This window comes from Phascolarctos cinereus, unplaced genomic scaffold (genome assembly GCF_003287225.1).
Source record: "Phascolarctos cinereus isolate Bilbo 61053 unplaced genomic scaffold, phaCin_HiC Scaffold_7;HRSCAF=346, whole genome shotgun sequence".
Classification (NCBI taxonomy): domain Eukaryota; kingdom Metazoa; phylum Chordata; class Mammalia; order Diprotodontia; family Phascolarctidae; genus Phascolarctos; species Phascolarctos cinereus.
In genome coordinates, this window is record NW_027556180.1 from 4,757,020 (window position 1) to 4,772,669 (window position 15,650).

Sequence of the window (15,650 nt, forward strand, 5' to 3'; positions counted from 1 at the left end):
AGCCTCAGTATGTAGCTCTCCAGGGAGGGAGAAGACACAACTCCTAAGCTCTCCACTTGGAGACAGCTGCCATTGTTAGGAAATGGCTCTATTAAGTTCATGTTTGCCCTGCAGCAACTTCCACCCATTGCCCCCACTTCTGTACAGAGAGGCACAAACAGAGGAAGCCTAGTTCATTTTCTACATCAAAGTCTTCCCAGTCCTAGAAAGCAGTTATTGCATCCATACTCAACAGATTCTCCTGCAAGGTGGATCCAAATCAAGAAATTCAGCAGTATGATATCCTTTTGAATGGAAGCTTTGAAATCAACATCTGAGCTATGCAAGGACAACCAAGGCACCCTGGAGTTCCAAGTCTTCATTTAAATGCCCACAGGTCATCCTCACAGATTTGTGAGATGGCTGGCTGTCACCCATCAATCATTCACCTTCCAATGCAATTGCATGTCCTTCAAGGCAGAGAATTTTTTAAAATGGCCTTTGTATTCCTGAACGTGGTACTGTGCTTAACATACAGTAGGCACCTACTAATGCTTGCTGAAGTCAATTGAATTCAACATTAACTAATGCCTACTGTGTGCAGAGCAGTGTGTTGGGTAAGGTGGAGATAACATTTAGAAAAGACACTGTTCTCTGTTTCAGCAAGGGGTGATCAAATGGTAGTTACAGAAGAGCCTTCACTGCCAATCCAGGCAAAGCTCACTTGCTAGATGAAGAACTGAGGCCCAGATATGGAGGAGAATCCTCCCCCTCCATTTTTATTTTTTGCCTTTCGGTTGCATAATGAATGGGCAATGGGGAGGAAAGGAAGGATATGAGTTGGGACAGAGTCTTCTCAGCCAGTCTATTGTGGGAGGGCAGGGGGGGTGGAGCACAACAGGCTCTGTAAGCTGTGCAGTCAAGGTCAGGAGCTGTCTTAGTGAGGGGCCGGAACTGTCTACCCCTTCAGCTTGATTCTTTGGACCTCCGAGGCTCCTCAGCCATGCACCGCCCCCCCCCACCGCCCCCACCCCCACCCCCCGGCTACAGAAGTCTACGCAGGCCCGCTTCGAAAAGCTGGGTTTCTTCTAAAAGTTCATTTCTTAGTTGGTTGCTTAGAACTGACAATCAATCTTCCTGTTGACATAGCATTAAAATGATAGTTCACTCTCCAGGGTTGTCCGTACAATCCTACCTTTCGACAGCATTGTTGACCCACAGTCATAACGAGAGGCCTAAACCCTGAGCGTTAAAGTTTTTTCGGAATGCTTAATGCATAGTCTTTGATCCCCTGGTCCCCAGCCAAACCTCCCCTGAGTTTATCAGAACACAGAGCTGCCCATGGCACTGACTGTTGGGCAGTGGGCAGGCAGCTGCAGGGAAAGGGCGAAGGAGCCCGCTCCTGACCAATGTGCCCAGATCAAAGACTGAACCCTGGGCTGGCTTAAGTACTCAGCAATTAGCTTTTCACTGATTACTTAATAGTGCTTTATTTATTTAGTCATTTACTTCTCTATTTACTTACCTATCTATCTATTTACCTATTTATTTATTTATTTATTTATTTATGCACTCATTTATTCATTCATCTATCTATCCATTTATTTGCTTGTTTATTTATTTGTTTGTTTATTTGTTTGTGTGTTATTTGTTTATTTATTGGTATATTAGCTTTCTCTTTAGGCTGTGAATTCCTTCATAGCAACAACAGTTCTGGGCTTGTTCATTGCTATTATCATCATTCCCATCTCTGCCAGGCACACAATAGATGCTTAATGCATGCTGCTGGTGTTGTCTTGACTTAATAGCTAAGCTCTTGATGGCAAGCATGCTCTGCTTGAGGGGATGAGTGGAAAAGAAGAAATGTAGTGACCTGAGGGCAGGGGCTGTGCCAGGCTCCGTCTTTCTATCCTCAGTGCTTGGCATAGAAGCTGGTAAACAGTAGGCATTTAATAAATGTGGAATTGTTGTTATTGAATAATAATAATCATTATTATTTTTAGTGCCGGTGGTAGTCCTAGCAGCAGCAGCAGCAGCAGCAGTAGTAGTAGCAGTAATACCCTGAAGGGCTGCCATGGAGCATGTTTGTCCAATCAGTATTTGATTCTTCCACTCCCTCCTCCTTTCTGGAAAGGAGTGTAGCTGAATCTTCCTGGGTCTTGCTTGTCTTTTCCCTGGGATGAGCTCCTTTTGACTGCCCTCTCTTTCAAAGACGAAGGGAAAAAAATCTTTATTAAGTACCTACTCTGTATCAGGCACGGTGCTAACTGCTTTAGAAACATTCCCTTATTTAATACTCACAATGACCCTGTGAGGTAGACGCTATTGTTTTTTCTATTTTACAGATGTGAAAACTGAGGCAGACAATGGTTAAGTGACCTGCTCAGGGAGTGACCTCTCCCAGCTAGTAAATTCTGAGACTAGAATTGAACCGAAACTTGTTGAATCCAGACCTAGAACCTTTCATTTGGAGTTTAGTGAAGTAATCTGCCACTCTCTGTTACCAAAAAAAAAAAAAAAATCACTCTATTAACCTAGGATCAATATAATGGCCCTTAGGTCTGACATTATTCCTTTCTGTGCTATTTTATAGGGTTCATATTAAAAGAAATATTATTAATACAGCCATAACAGTTCAAACATAATAGTTCCCAGCTAGGAAAATTCCTAACATTGGGATAGAGTTTTGTTCACGTATTCTGATTTAAATTTGATAGCCCCTGGACTCATGACAAATTTCAAGTTTCCTGATATAGGAAGCAAAATCAGGACACAGTATTCTTCTTCTTCTTCTTCTTCTTCTTCTTCTTCTTCTTCTTCTTCTTCTTCTTCTTCTTCTTCTTCTTCTTCTTCTTCTTCTTCTTCTTCTTCTTCTTCTTCTCCTCATTGTCTTATCCTTGAGATGTCCAGAGTACTTGGGGAAAGAGTAGACCTTTGAAGAACTTCCCTTAAAGTCTAATGAGGCAATTACAACCAATGGCTTCATTCATTCTGACCTGATTGGCACCTAGACTGCCTCCCTCTCCACCATAGCTCAGCTCTCTTTTTGCTCGTGCTCCCTCTTCTCTTTGTCCATTGCCTCTGGTCCAGTTCTGCCCCCTTATTCATTTCAGCTTGTGACGTCCTGTAGGGGGTTGAGGATGCTCTTCACCCTGCTGATGCTGTTATACAAGTAACACACTTCCCATTCTTTCATATCCGTCTAATTTCTTGCAGACCGGGCATTTCCCCCCTAAACACTGTTGGATTCACCTTCTGGCTCAAAGATTTCAATGCTATAAATTAATCTTAGGTCGAAGAGGGAATGCTTATTCCTCTTAATTACAAATCCCATAATGCCAGCAAGTTCTCATCCCTTTATGTTAGGTGAATGGCACTGATAATAGAAGGAGGAAAGGATCCCTGAGAAATGAGAGGAAACCAAAGACAAAATTACTATATGTTGCAATGGTGCCTTGGGCCACTTCTGACTCTGCCTCTTCAAAATTCACTCCATGCTCCCTTTCCCAAATCTTACTAGTGTTCCTGAGACTTTACAACCTGGGCCTGAGAGCAGCATCAACATTACATGTGGACAAAGTAGCTAGCTATCTATACAATTCAATTGAATGTATTTCAGAGAAGTCCCTATGCAAAAATACCTTCTCTATTTATACCTGAGATTTCATCATGTATTATTTCTTCTATTCTGTTCTATGCTAATTATAATATCTAAAATTCCTGTTTTAAAATTTACAAATCACTTTCATCATAAGAGTCTTTTGATTTAAGTAGTGCAGACATTACTATCCCAAATTTACAGATAGGGTAAGTAAAGCTCAGAAATGTAATATGGCCTAGACAAGGTCATAGAGTAAGTTGAAGCATAGGGCTCTTTTTCTCAATTCTTCTCTTTTCCCACTCTCTCATTCTTCCTCTTCCTTTCCATTCCATACTGAATGATTACTCCATTCCAAATCCATGAGTTTGTGCTTCTGATAAAACCACTTAATTATTTCTTAAGGAAGCTATGAACTGCAGATACAGAAGGTTCACTGGAGCTTGATTTTTACATCACTCTGGCAGGTGATGCTGTCTACCTCTAACATGGAGTGGGATCCAGTGAAGAATTCTTTTCAAGGTGGCTAGAAGAGGATTATGAAAAATCAGGGTGATATGAGACATAGCTGAAGCCAACTAGTCCAACCCCCTCATGTTATAGATTAAAAACAACAGCAACAACAAAGAGGAAATGAGATAGTATGACATGCTTTAGAGACCTGATTAGCTGGAATTTGGCAAAATATTTTTCAAATGTTCTCATGCCAATCTTGTGGACAAGATGCATATATGTGGACTACATATTAGTATATATAGGTAGATTTTGAACTGGTTTAATGACGAGAACAAAAGATCATTACTAGTTCAATATCAACTTCTCCACAGAATCTGTGCTTGGCCCTTTACTGTGAAACCTTTTCAGTGCCTTTGATGAAGGTAAAGTTGGCGTACTTGCTGAATTTGGAGATGGCACAAAATTTTGAAGCCTAGCTAATTCATTGGATGACAGACTGAAGGTAGAAATAAGTCCACACTGACTAGTGTAATGGGTTAAATCTCACAAGAGGCAATTTCATAATGATAAATAGACATCTCATCCATGCATTAAAATATTAATTTCAAAATATAACATGGAGGATAGAGGACTAGATAACTATTTCTATGAAAATATTCTAAGAGTTATAGTGGACTAAATGTGTAGTCTCAGTTCATGGCATGGCACAACACTAACAAAGCTATCTTGGCTTATGCTCTGTACCACCTTCTATGTATGGTGACTATGACATAGGAAAGTCAGTGCTGTGAGCAATCCAGGGAGTGTTGGTACTAGACTTAACTACAATAATATCTTGCATCCTCATTCCTACCCTCTGAGGGCAATGCAATTTTTTAAAATTCCATTTATTAAGATCTCCAAAGTACTTTGACTGAAAGAAAAACTAATATTTGATTCTTCTTTCTACATCATTGAAGTCAATTCAATTCAATCTGGAAAGTATTTGTTAAGTCCCTACCATGGGTGGTGCCCTGTGCTACATGCCAAGGATACAAATAAGAGACTGTTCCTGTCCTCAAGGACCTTGAGTTATTTTTTTAAACTCTTATCTTTCTTCAGGTGTTTCATTTTATATCACTAGAATTTCAGAAGATCACCATCCCACAGATGCTAAGGCAGACCTTACAACAAAGATTTTTTTTTAAAAAAAGAAAGAAAACCTTCCCAGCCAAACAAAAACAGATACTGTCTAGGTCTGGCTTTATATGTAGTGCTCAATAGCCATAACTCAACACCCCCCCCAATAGAGACACTGTCTCAACTCTCTGTCTCTGTCTGTCTGTCTCTCTTTCTCTATCTCTCTCATCAAAAAGTGTAAGTTTTAGAGGCAATATCTGAGCCCACATCCAGTAACTCAGAACCTTTTTCAGCTGGGTCATATTTGCCATGATTCTGTCATCATCTGTATTGGCTGACTCTCTCAGCCTTGGACCATTTGGAAGTTTAATCAACATGTCATTTTTGCCCTCATCCAAATTATTGTTAAATTGAATTGGACAAAGGATAAAGACTTTTGTAACTGCACTGGAGGTGGCCCTCTGGGTTATCATTACTCCACTAATCCACATTTTTTTTGTTCAGTCATTTGATTAGTTCTAAATTTACTTAAAATTACTGTCAGCCTGCCCACATCTCTCCATCCCATTCCCAGGGCTATTATGAGAGACTTTGTCAAATGTCTTGTTGAAATAAAGTCTAAGGCAGAATTCTAATGTGCTTTGTCTGTCTATGAGAATCCCAGGGATCCTTTGCTAGATGCGGCTGACAGAAGGAGGGCAGTAAGTCTGAGTTTGGAAACTCTTCCCCACTGGCTTCGTCAATGTGTCTGACCTTGGAACTTTTCTTCACTTCTCTAGATCTGAGTCAACATAATTTCTCAGATGAAAACTTAAATACTGATTGCTTCCCAGGGCAACTGTGACAAGTAATCAGGGACAACTGGCCAAGGAGAAAGTATTCTAGCTGGCTCTGAAGTCTCTGATAGTAAGCATATCTTCCATGATGAACACCAGGCATTTCTGAGTCATGAACCCACTTCTCCTTTCTACCCCCAATCAATCTTGAGTCTCGAGCCCTGCAGGATTATTTCTACCTTTTGATGGCTTAATGAGACTTTCTACAACTTATTTATTTTTATAAGAGACATCCTCTCTTCCCTTCCTTCCTCCCCTCTCCTCCCTTAAAGCTTCATTGACAACCAGAGTATATCTGGATGGGGCTGAAGAGAAAAAAGAGGCCTTGCTAAATGGCCCTTAAGTTGGCACAGACTCACATATGTGGCCCCTTTGGAAGAAAAAGTCTTACTCCAAGTCTCATGACAAATCTAAGAGGAGATCCTGGTAAGCACCAACACATTAGGAGCACATAGAAGATGGTTCACGAACGACACTGTCTGCAATGAGAAGCTCCAGTACACAGGTTGGGGTAGCTCTTCTCTTCCCGCATACATTGGATCTGTGGGACCAAGCAATAGGAGAAACACTGAAGGGCTCCTTCATAATACTACTGTCAGGGGATAATCACCACTCCTGAGTGAAATACTCCAGAAATGAACAGATCTCAATGGTCCTCACAAGCCCATGAAAAATGCCCATCATAAATTCATTCCTTTGAGCCTTTGCAGACTTTGGGGTTTTTTGGAATCCCTCAATGAAATATCTATAGATATTTGTATCATAACTATATATCTATAAAAATCTATAGGTCTATTAACTGAGCTGTAGATGTTCAGCTTTTGAGATGTACTTTGATGGACAAAGTTCAATTGTTTAAACACTGAAGTCATTCTGATGATGTTATGTGCTGTGAGCCATGGGATGCCATAGCCTCTCGAAGACGTAATATTGGAGATTATCCTAAGGGCAATAGAGAGGCTGTCTGCAAACATATGATGAATGAGAATGGAGTCATGTAAAATAGAAAAGTGGTACAAAAATTGGATGTCTGGTAAAATGTTTGCCTTCACTAAAAGATGACCTGGTCACATAATAAGATGGAAGCATAACATATCCACTTCATTGTTATCAATACACCAAGAGAACTTTTAAAAAGGCCCCTACTACGTTGAGTGGACAAGATTCCACTGTCAGGAGTCAGATATGTTCATTGTCCATCATCAAGAGTCATATATGATGAGAAAACATGGATGGGATATCATCTTTGTTATTTGATGAAGGACCCACATTGATGAAATTGCAGACTCAAAGTCAGATTTGGAGTACATCTATGGAAGTGCTAATGGCTTATCTAAGCTTGTATCATATAACAAGATCACTGAGTTTGGAGTTGGAAGACCAGGTTTGGGATTCTGCTTCTGTCACTTATTAACTGTGTTACCTTGGGCAAGTACTTAACACATCTGGGCTTCATTTTCATTATATATAAAGTAAAGAAGTTGGATTAGACGTCCTATGAAGTCCCTTCCAACCCTAAATCCATGATACTATGACATCAGCTTAGATCAAATCCCTTAGATTAAAAGGAAGATGTAGGAATGGGACACATAATAAAGAACAAGAAAACAGCAGGAGCGATAAGGAGCAGGTTGGAGTGGAGAGACCAAGTACTAAAAGGATGGGAGGGTAGGAGGCCAAATGTCTCTGGCTTTGAAATGCTGACTATTTGTGGGGTTTACCCACAAGATTATCTCGAATGTCTTCAGTTCCGCACTGAGGGATGACTGATTATAATTTGTCTGTTCTCTAGTCTAGTGGAACAATTTTGGTAAGGGTATTCTGTTGGATAGGGCCTAAGATTACCCCCAAGGTCAAGTTTATATCACATCACTGGGTACATATACACCTCCACTGAGGGAGACACACACCTGCAGCTGTTGCTTGAGATGAAAATGATCTACTGGCACTTGGAATCACAAAAAGAAATGTTTACATTTCTCTAGGGCCATTAGACCTGTAAGGCCCGTTCCTCATGACACAGCCTTTGGAGGGTGCTGGTACCAGTGTTATTGTTCTCATTTTGTAGTTGAGAGAACTGAGTCCCAGGAAGGGGAAGGAACAAGGGTCATACAACAGGCAAGTGCCAGAAATGAAAACCCCGTAGCAGGTAGACTTAAATTCCACAGGCTCTAGAAACTATTGGACAGGGAAGATTGGGTTTCAGAAAGCCACATCTAGCAAAAATTTCCAGACACTACTGGCTTTGCTGATATAATGATAATGGGGGTCAAGTCATGTCCCCAAATGCACATATTGCCTCACTCACTCAGGGTTATGACTTGGTCTCTGAGTCCACAATAAAATAAAATGTGTTATGGCTTATGAATATATCAGTCTAGTCCTTTGGTGAATATTCAAACTTCATATAACTCTTATCCATCAGCAATTTTGCTATAGTGACAAATGCTGTCAGATTAAATAAAGGAGCCCAGATTCTCAATGCTGGCAGAGATCTCAGAGGCCTTCTTTCCCTTGGGGAGGAATCCCCTCCACAAATTCCCTGACAACAGACGAACTGGAGTTTTGTGGAAGACTTATCCTGATGCTGACCTTACTACAGCTTAAGAGAACTCAGCCCACCTTCTTCTCACTCTAATTATTAGAATGTTTCTTTGAAGATCAAGCTGAAATCATGGCCCCTTTCCCTCACTGCTTCTGGTTGTGTCCTCTGCGGGCAAGCTGGACAAGGCTTATCTTTCTTCCACAAGACAGTCCTTCAGACACTTAAGGAGAATTCTGCTGTCTTCACTGCATCTTGTTTCCAGGCTCAACATCTTCAGCTTTTTCAATCATTCCTATGATGGGGTGGCTTCAAGGCTCCTCTATCCTTGTCATTTTATTTTGGAGGCTGAATAGCTCATCAATGTCCTTCTTAAGATGTCAAGTCAAGGAGTAAAACTAATGACAAGCTGTGGTCTGACCTAGGCAGGGAAGAATAAAGGAAGAGCTGAACTTCTCTGCTTTGTACCCTAGTGCTTCTGTTAAGGTTGCCCCAGGTTGTGTTAGCTTTAATTTTTGTTTGGGTGCCATGACGTGCTGTTGACTTGTGTGTGCCTCAAAGTCCATTAAAACTCCAAGGTCTTTTTGTACACAGAATCATAGAATTTCAGATTTTGAAGGGGTGTTAGGTGTAGTTTTTTTTCTGACCTGAGCCAGAACAGATCCTCCCTTGCCCCGCTGGCCAGTGACACCCCATGAAATCCTCTCCTTCCTCTCATTGTCTTTTATCATCATCCTATCTGCTCTGGCCAGCAGGGGATTCCACTCCCTCCTCTCTGGCCCCCATTCTGGAATTGTGGGCATCATAATCTTTGATAATTCTCTTGCCCTCCCCATGGATAAATGGTTATGGAGTAATCTATGAGAGAAACTAATGGCACTTTAACAACTAACCAATTTTCTTTTGTGTAGTTCTCTCCTGTCCTTTGTTTCTAAACATCCTTTGTTATCATGGATGCTGGGACCTATCCTGGGCATTGTGACCTTCATTCTAGGAGCCTGGGTGTGGCTGTATGAATGTAATTTACCTATGGCACAATAATTGCCTTTAAAAATGAGCACAAAGAGGGCATCCAAAGGAGGATCTTGAGACTGGCTCTGCTCCAGACTCCCTCTGTATTGACAAAAAGTATCTGGCTTCAGTGCTTACAGAATGTTTGTCTTTCGACTCCACTCATCACAACCAATAATGCTGAACGTGAGCATCACAAAACATTGGGTGTGTGCTTGTCTATGGTAACAAACTTATTCACAAATAGAGGGTTAGAAATCCCACAAGGAGAGCCACCTTCTGTAGTGTTCTTCTAATAGCCATCTTCTAGGTCAAGAAAGAATCCATAAAAGTAATGGAGAGGAGAAGCTGGGAAGGCACTTCATAAGTGAATTCATTTGTTTTTCTTTTGATAAAATGTTTGAGTAGCAAAAGATATCAACACTTCACTAGTATTTTCAAGGAGAGAGGAAAATAAGGAAGAATAGAAAGAGAGAGACAAAGAGAGGGGGAGAGATAGAAACAGAGAGAAGAGAAGAGAGAAGAGAAAGGAATGGAAACTAAATGGCACCCCCTGCCCCAAAACATACACACATACACAAACACACACACACACACACTTTAAAAATCATTGCAGAAGAGTTAGAAAAGCAAGAAAATTGATCAACTAAATTGGCCTGAATCTAGGAAATGATGTAATCAGGATGTACTCTATCTTTAAATTAAACTGTTAACTTTTTCCTTTAGCAAAACCTAATCACTAGATACCTCTGACTTTGGGAGTATAGGGATAAAGGAAGGATGAGGAAGAATGGAGGAATCATTAGGGAGGAGAGAATCTTTGGAGTCACCTTTACCTTCTCAGAAGTGGAAGCTCCATTTTTGACAGGAATGGAGTTAATGGGTATCTGTGATGATAATTTGTAGGCTTATTAGGAAGAAGACATATTTCTGGGAAAAGGCATGAAGTCCAAGCCATAATATAAAAGAATATCAAAAAAGCTGGCTTGAGGCAAAGTCAAAAGTGTTCATTGGTATCTGTACATCCAGAAGATGGCAGAGGGCATGAATGGAAGGAGGACCCATTACCAGCAGCCTGGAAAAAAGATGGAGTTCAGCAAAAAGTTGACTTTTCAGGCCTTGAGAATACAGCCAAAGCTAGTTTCTCTCCTGTATTTTCTTACTCTAGTATAATGTCTCTTGAAGGTGACAGCAGGTTAGCCACTGTGCCCTTGCTTGGCTGAGTCAGTATTGCTGCAGGATGGGACTCAGCCTCCACCAGCCACCATTCATGCTTAACTAGCAGTTTGCTCAGATTTCTGCAGTATCATGATGATAAGTATAGTACAATCACACAGGGAGGGAGGTGTCAGATGACTTACTGCTCGCAGCCACTTTCTTTAGCTACTTTAGCCAGTTAATTGACTGGTTTTTTTTCCTCAGGCTGTAGCTGGGGAATCATCACTCATGATCTCGTGGGGTTCCATGTTACGGGCAGGGAACGTAAACCACAAAAGGCTCTTCCGGGCTTTTATTTCTACTAGGCACTAACCGCGTCTCCCCAGGGAAGGAAAGTGTGAGCATCATAAGCTGAGCAAATGCAAACCGGGCTGATGCAGGAGTATTGGGTCAAAAGTTCAACTCAAGAAGTACAAGAGGGCAGAGGGGTGGCTAAACAAAGCCACAGTGGGAGAGAGAAAAAAATCTGAGGGTTTTAGTGGATGGTGGCAAAAAAATAGATAAATAGATAAAAGCTGATATGGTCTGCAGCTTCATTGATGGGCAGTGTCCACGGTGAGGGAGCAGTGATAGTCCCATTGGCCGATATGCTCTTTTCAGACCACATCTGGAAACATGGTCAGAAGTTGCTAAGTGGCAGATTTAGGCTCCACATAAAGAAAACTTCCTAACTGCTAGAGATGTTCAAAAGTGATACAGGCTCCCCTGGGAAGTCAATTTTGCCCTCCCCAACTAGGGGATCTTCCATCAAAGGCTAGATGCCCACTTAATATTAACATTTTAGGGAATTATTAGCAGCTCAGGTAAGACTTGGAATACTTGGCCCTTGACCCTTTGTGTCTTGGATTCTCTGTGTGATGAAAATGTTGAGCTGCAGCTCTGCTTTTAGGTTTAACTATAATCACCACCTGCATCTCTATGGCTGCCTATCAAAGCCACCATTAGCTTTAGGGCATATTATCTTAACTAGTCAATTTAATAATCACCAAGCCCTATTGAAAAAAAAAAGGCTCAAAAGCAGTTTAAGAGTTGGAATTTTCTTGGTATCCAATTCAACTTGCAAATTGTTTTTAATGGAAGTACCTTACGTCAGACACTATCTTAAATGTTAGGGATCCAAGACAAGCTTGAAACCATCCCTGCCCTCCAGGAGTTTACATTTTTGAGGGGTTGGGGGTGGGCAGTGTGCACTGTGCATAGGTGAATAAAGTTAAGATGTGAATGAATCAAAAAGCTTGGAGGGGATGCTCATGACTGGGAGAATCAAGTCATACCTCTTGGGAAAAAATGTAGTTAGACTAATTCTTGGAAGGGGTTCAAGTTTCCAAAAAGCAGAAGTGAGAAAGAAGATAAATCCAGGCCTGGGAAGAGCTTACGCAAGAGGAGGGAGGAAGGAGATGGAATGTCATACACAGGGGCAGCACATAGTCTAGAATGACCGGACCAGACAGTCTTGTCAGAAACTGGCCACACACTGAGGAGTCACTGCTTGGTTCTTTGGTTCAATCTAGATGTTAGATCAAGTATCCAACTGTTAGTAAGATGGGATTATTCATCCTTCCTCCCTCATTAGGAATAGCTTTATGGCCCCAGTTATGTAGTTAATTGTCTGGTTTTGACCCTTTACTTTCCCTAAGCAGTCACAAACACTATGTGGATTGGTATCTGAGGACAAATTCAGAGAATGGTTTTTACCAAACAAACCCATTACTAATGTCACCTTTACTAGGCATCTGTCCAACAACTGGAATTGTCATAGCTCTTTAGTGAAGGGTGTGGCTTGCCTGTACCTTATCTGTCAGTCAGTCAATTAGCATTTTAAGCATCTACTGCGTGCTGGGCATTGTGATAAGAAAAATGAAAAACGCTTTTGCTGTCAAGGAGTTCGTGGTACAAGGGGAGACACAACATACAAAACAATTCTGTACAGACAAAATATATACAGGCTAAATCAGGCATAATCTCATTGGAAAGGCAACCAGATTAGAGTACTAAAAAAGACTTCTTGTAGAAGGTGGGACTCTAACTGAGATTTCCAGCAAGCCAGGCAAGCTGGAGGCAGAGAGGAGCAGAGAGTTCTTCAGGCACTGGGGACAACCAGGGAAAATATTGAGACTTGAGAGGTGGATTGTTGTGTGGGATCTGTTTCATCTGTTCTTGTGTGGGTCTTCTCCACTAGCTTCTCAGCTACATTGGGCAGCAGTGTGCTATGATGGAGAGAAGATGGGACTTGGGGGTCAGGGACCTGGCTTCCTGCTCTGATTTAAACACTTCCTAGCTATGGGAACACGACCTCTTAGAGCCTCGTTCTCTCCATCACATGGAGACATAGACACAATTCCTAGCATTCCTGGGGTTTAGTGAAGCATCTCACTTTAGGTTCTAAAGGTTGCTTTAGGTAGAGGGATAACCCTGCAAGGATAGGGGTTGTTCCTTTTCCATAGACACATCCTTTTCTGTCCCCAGGGTTTGAAGCAATGTGATCAGCTGAAAAGAGATCACTTCCAGGTTTCATTATTCAAACTGCCTATTTCAACTAGTCTTTCCTTGAGGCCTAATCAGTGATGAAGCTGGCATAGCTCAATGTTGATGGGCATTGTTCCAACTCCACAGATGGTTCCGGAAATTGTCAGATGACAGGCCACGTAGAAATCTCTAATATATTCACCATGGACAAAGTTCTTAGCAAGAAGTGTCAAAATGTTTGTCAGTTATGAGACCTGCAGGTCCCTAACCACCTCATCCACCAGCACTCTATCTTTGTGCTCCCCTCTCATAGGTACATTCATCTCCCACTTGTCTCTGGTTCCCTAAGAGAGGTGCCACCACCCATCACTCTAACCTGTGTTCTCCTTTGTCTCTGCCATGATCCTGCCAATCTCTACATGTGCCAACCTCAGCCCCAACCACTCATATTTGCTGCTTTTCATCTACAATTCCATTTCCTCATTTCCAGATGAATCTTCCTCATAGCTATTTCCTTGTGCTTTGCCCTGTGAACTGCCCAGCTCAATGTAGTCAAAGCTATGTTTTTGTAATTGTTTCAATATAAACCAAACACAGATTCCTCCAAATATATATATAAATCTATTCCATTATCTCCCAAGGAAGATGATTCTTTTTCCCTCTCCTATTCAGCTAGAGATGGACATGAAGTCAAAGAAACTTGACCTATGCTCTAACTAATATTTCGAAGGTAGTATTTAATAGATGCTGTTAGTGGAATCTGAAGTTTCTCCTCAGTCCCTCTATGCACCATAGGTCTCTCATAGATCACTCAGAATTTCAGTCACAAGATGTTTCTGTAGCCAAGGAAACATTTGAAAATTGTGGTTTCCCTCCCCACCATGACAATTTGAAAATAATTTTGCCTTTTAAAATGATATATTTACATTTAGTTGTTTTTATACCTATATACTTGAAAATTCAATAGCTAATATAATTTGCCTGTTTTAATGACTATAAACTTACTGTTTTCATTTCTCTAATACAATTTACTTTACTTATCAGAAAACAAATAGCTACATTCCATAAAGAGTTGCATTTATTGCATTAAAGTACACATTTATAGAATAACATTGAAATCTCTTGTTGCAAGTTTTGCCTTAAGTAGCTGCCTGCCCTGCCTATAGTAGGTGTCAGCTCTGAGCAGCCTCATGGGTCACATCATCATCTGTGAATGCTAAAAGCAACCACTGACTAATCTTGCCCAGTAATCAAAGGCCCCAACTTTATTAAGTGACCATACAAAGAAAGTCCCCAGTAACTAATAAAAAGATACATTTCTGAATCCTTGAGCGCCTTCAAAGTCTTGGAAATAAATAGTCCCTCAAGGTCCAGAAATATCAAACTCAGAAGCTGCCGACTGAAACAAGCAGCTAGCAAAACTCCCGAGTTCACCCAGAACCACATTAAAATGTCACTGGGAAATGTTTAACAGAAGAAACAAAAATGCAATATAGCACAGATAATGTTGGGTAGCTAGGTTGCACAGTGGATAGAGTGCCAAGCCTGGAATCAGGAAGACTCCTCTTCCTGAGTTCAAATCTGGTCTCAGATACTTACTAGCTATGTGACCCTGGGCAAGTCACTTAACTCTATTTGCCTCAGTTTCCTCATCTGTAAAATGAGGTGTAGAAAAAAATGGCAAACCATTTTGGTATCATTGCCAAGAAAACCTCAAATGAGGTCACCAAGAGTCAGACACAACTGAATGACAACAACAAAAGTAGATCCTATTGCTTTGTGATTTTCTAAGTCTGTATGCTGGAGGCATGTGTGTGTGTGTGTGTGTGTGTGTGTGTGTGTGTGTGTGTGTGTATGTGTGGGAGGGGTAGATATCTATTTCTATTTGAGTTTGACACCACTGCTTCATGCCCTCCCTAAATATAAACTGTAACAAATATTGGGGAAGAGGAAAAAAAACATGTAATTTGTTCATTTTATATTAAAGTTAATAATCAATGAATAATTTACCAATATTTATTCAGCACCTACTATGTGCCAGGCACTATGTTAAGCTGGGGAGAGAAAAAGAGGCAAAAGACAGTGCCTGCCCTTGATCAAGGAGCTTTCAATCAAATCCTAGTTCCAAGGTTATTAAGGCCAAGTTTTGAAAACAGGCTTGTAGAAACCCACTTACCCAGCCCACACGTTTCATAGAGGATGAAACTGAGGCCCCAAAAGAAGCAACCTGATCAAGGTAATGACACGGAGAGGAATTAGAGAGCTGGGATTGGCTTCCAGGTGCTTTTCCTCTCAAAGTGGCCTTTTTCTGCTGCATAAGATGGCCTCCTGGGTACAGATCACAGTGTCATATATTGTTTAAAGTATAATTTGCTTTTGACCTTCTCAGAAGAGTGGTTTTAAATGCATATAGTAAACTACTTGG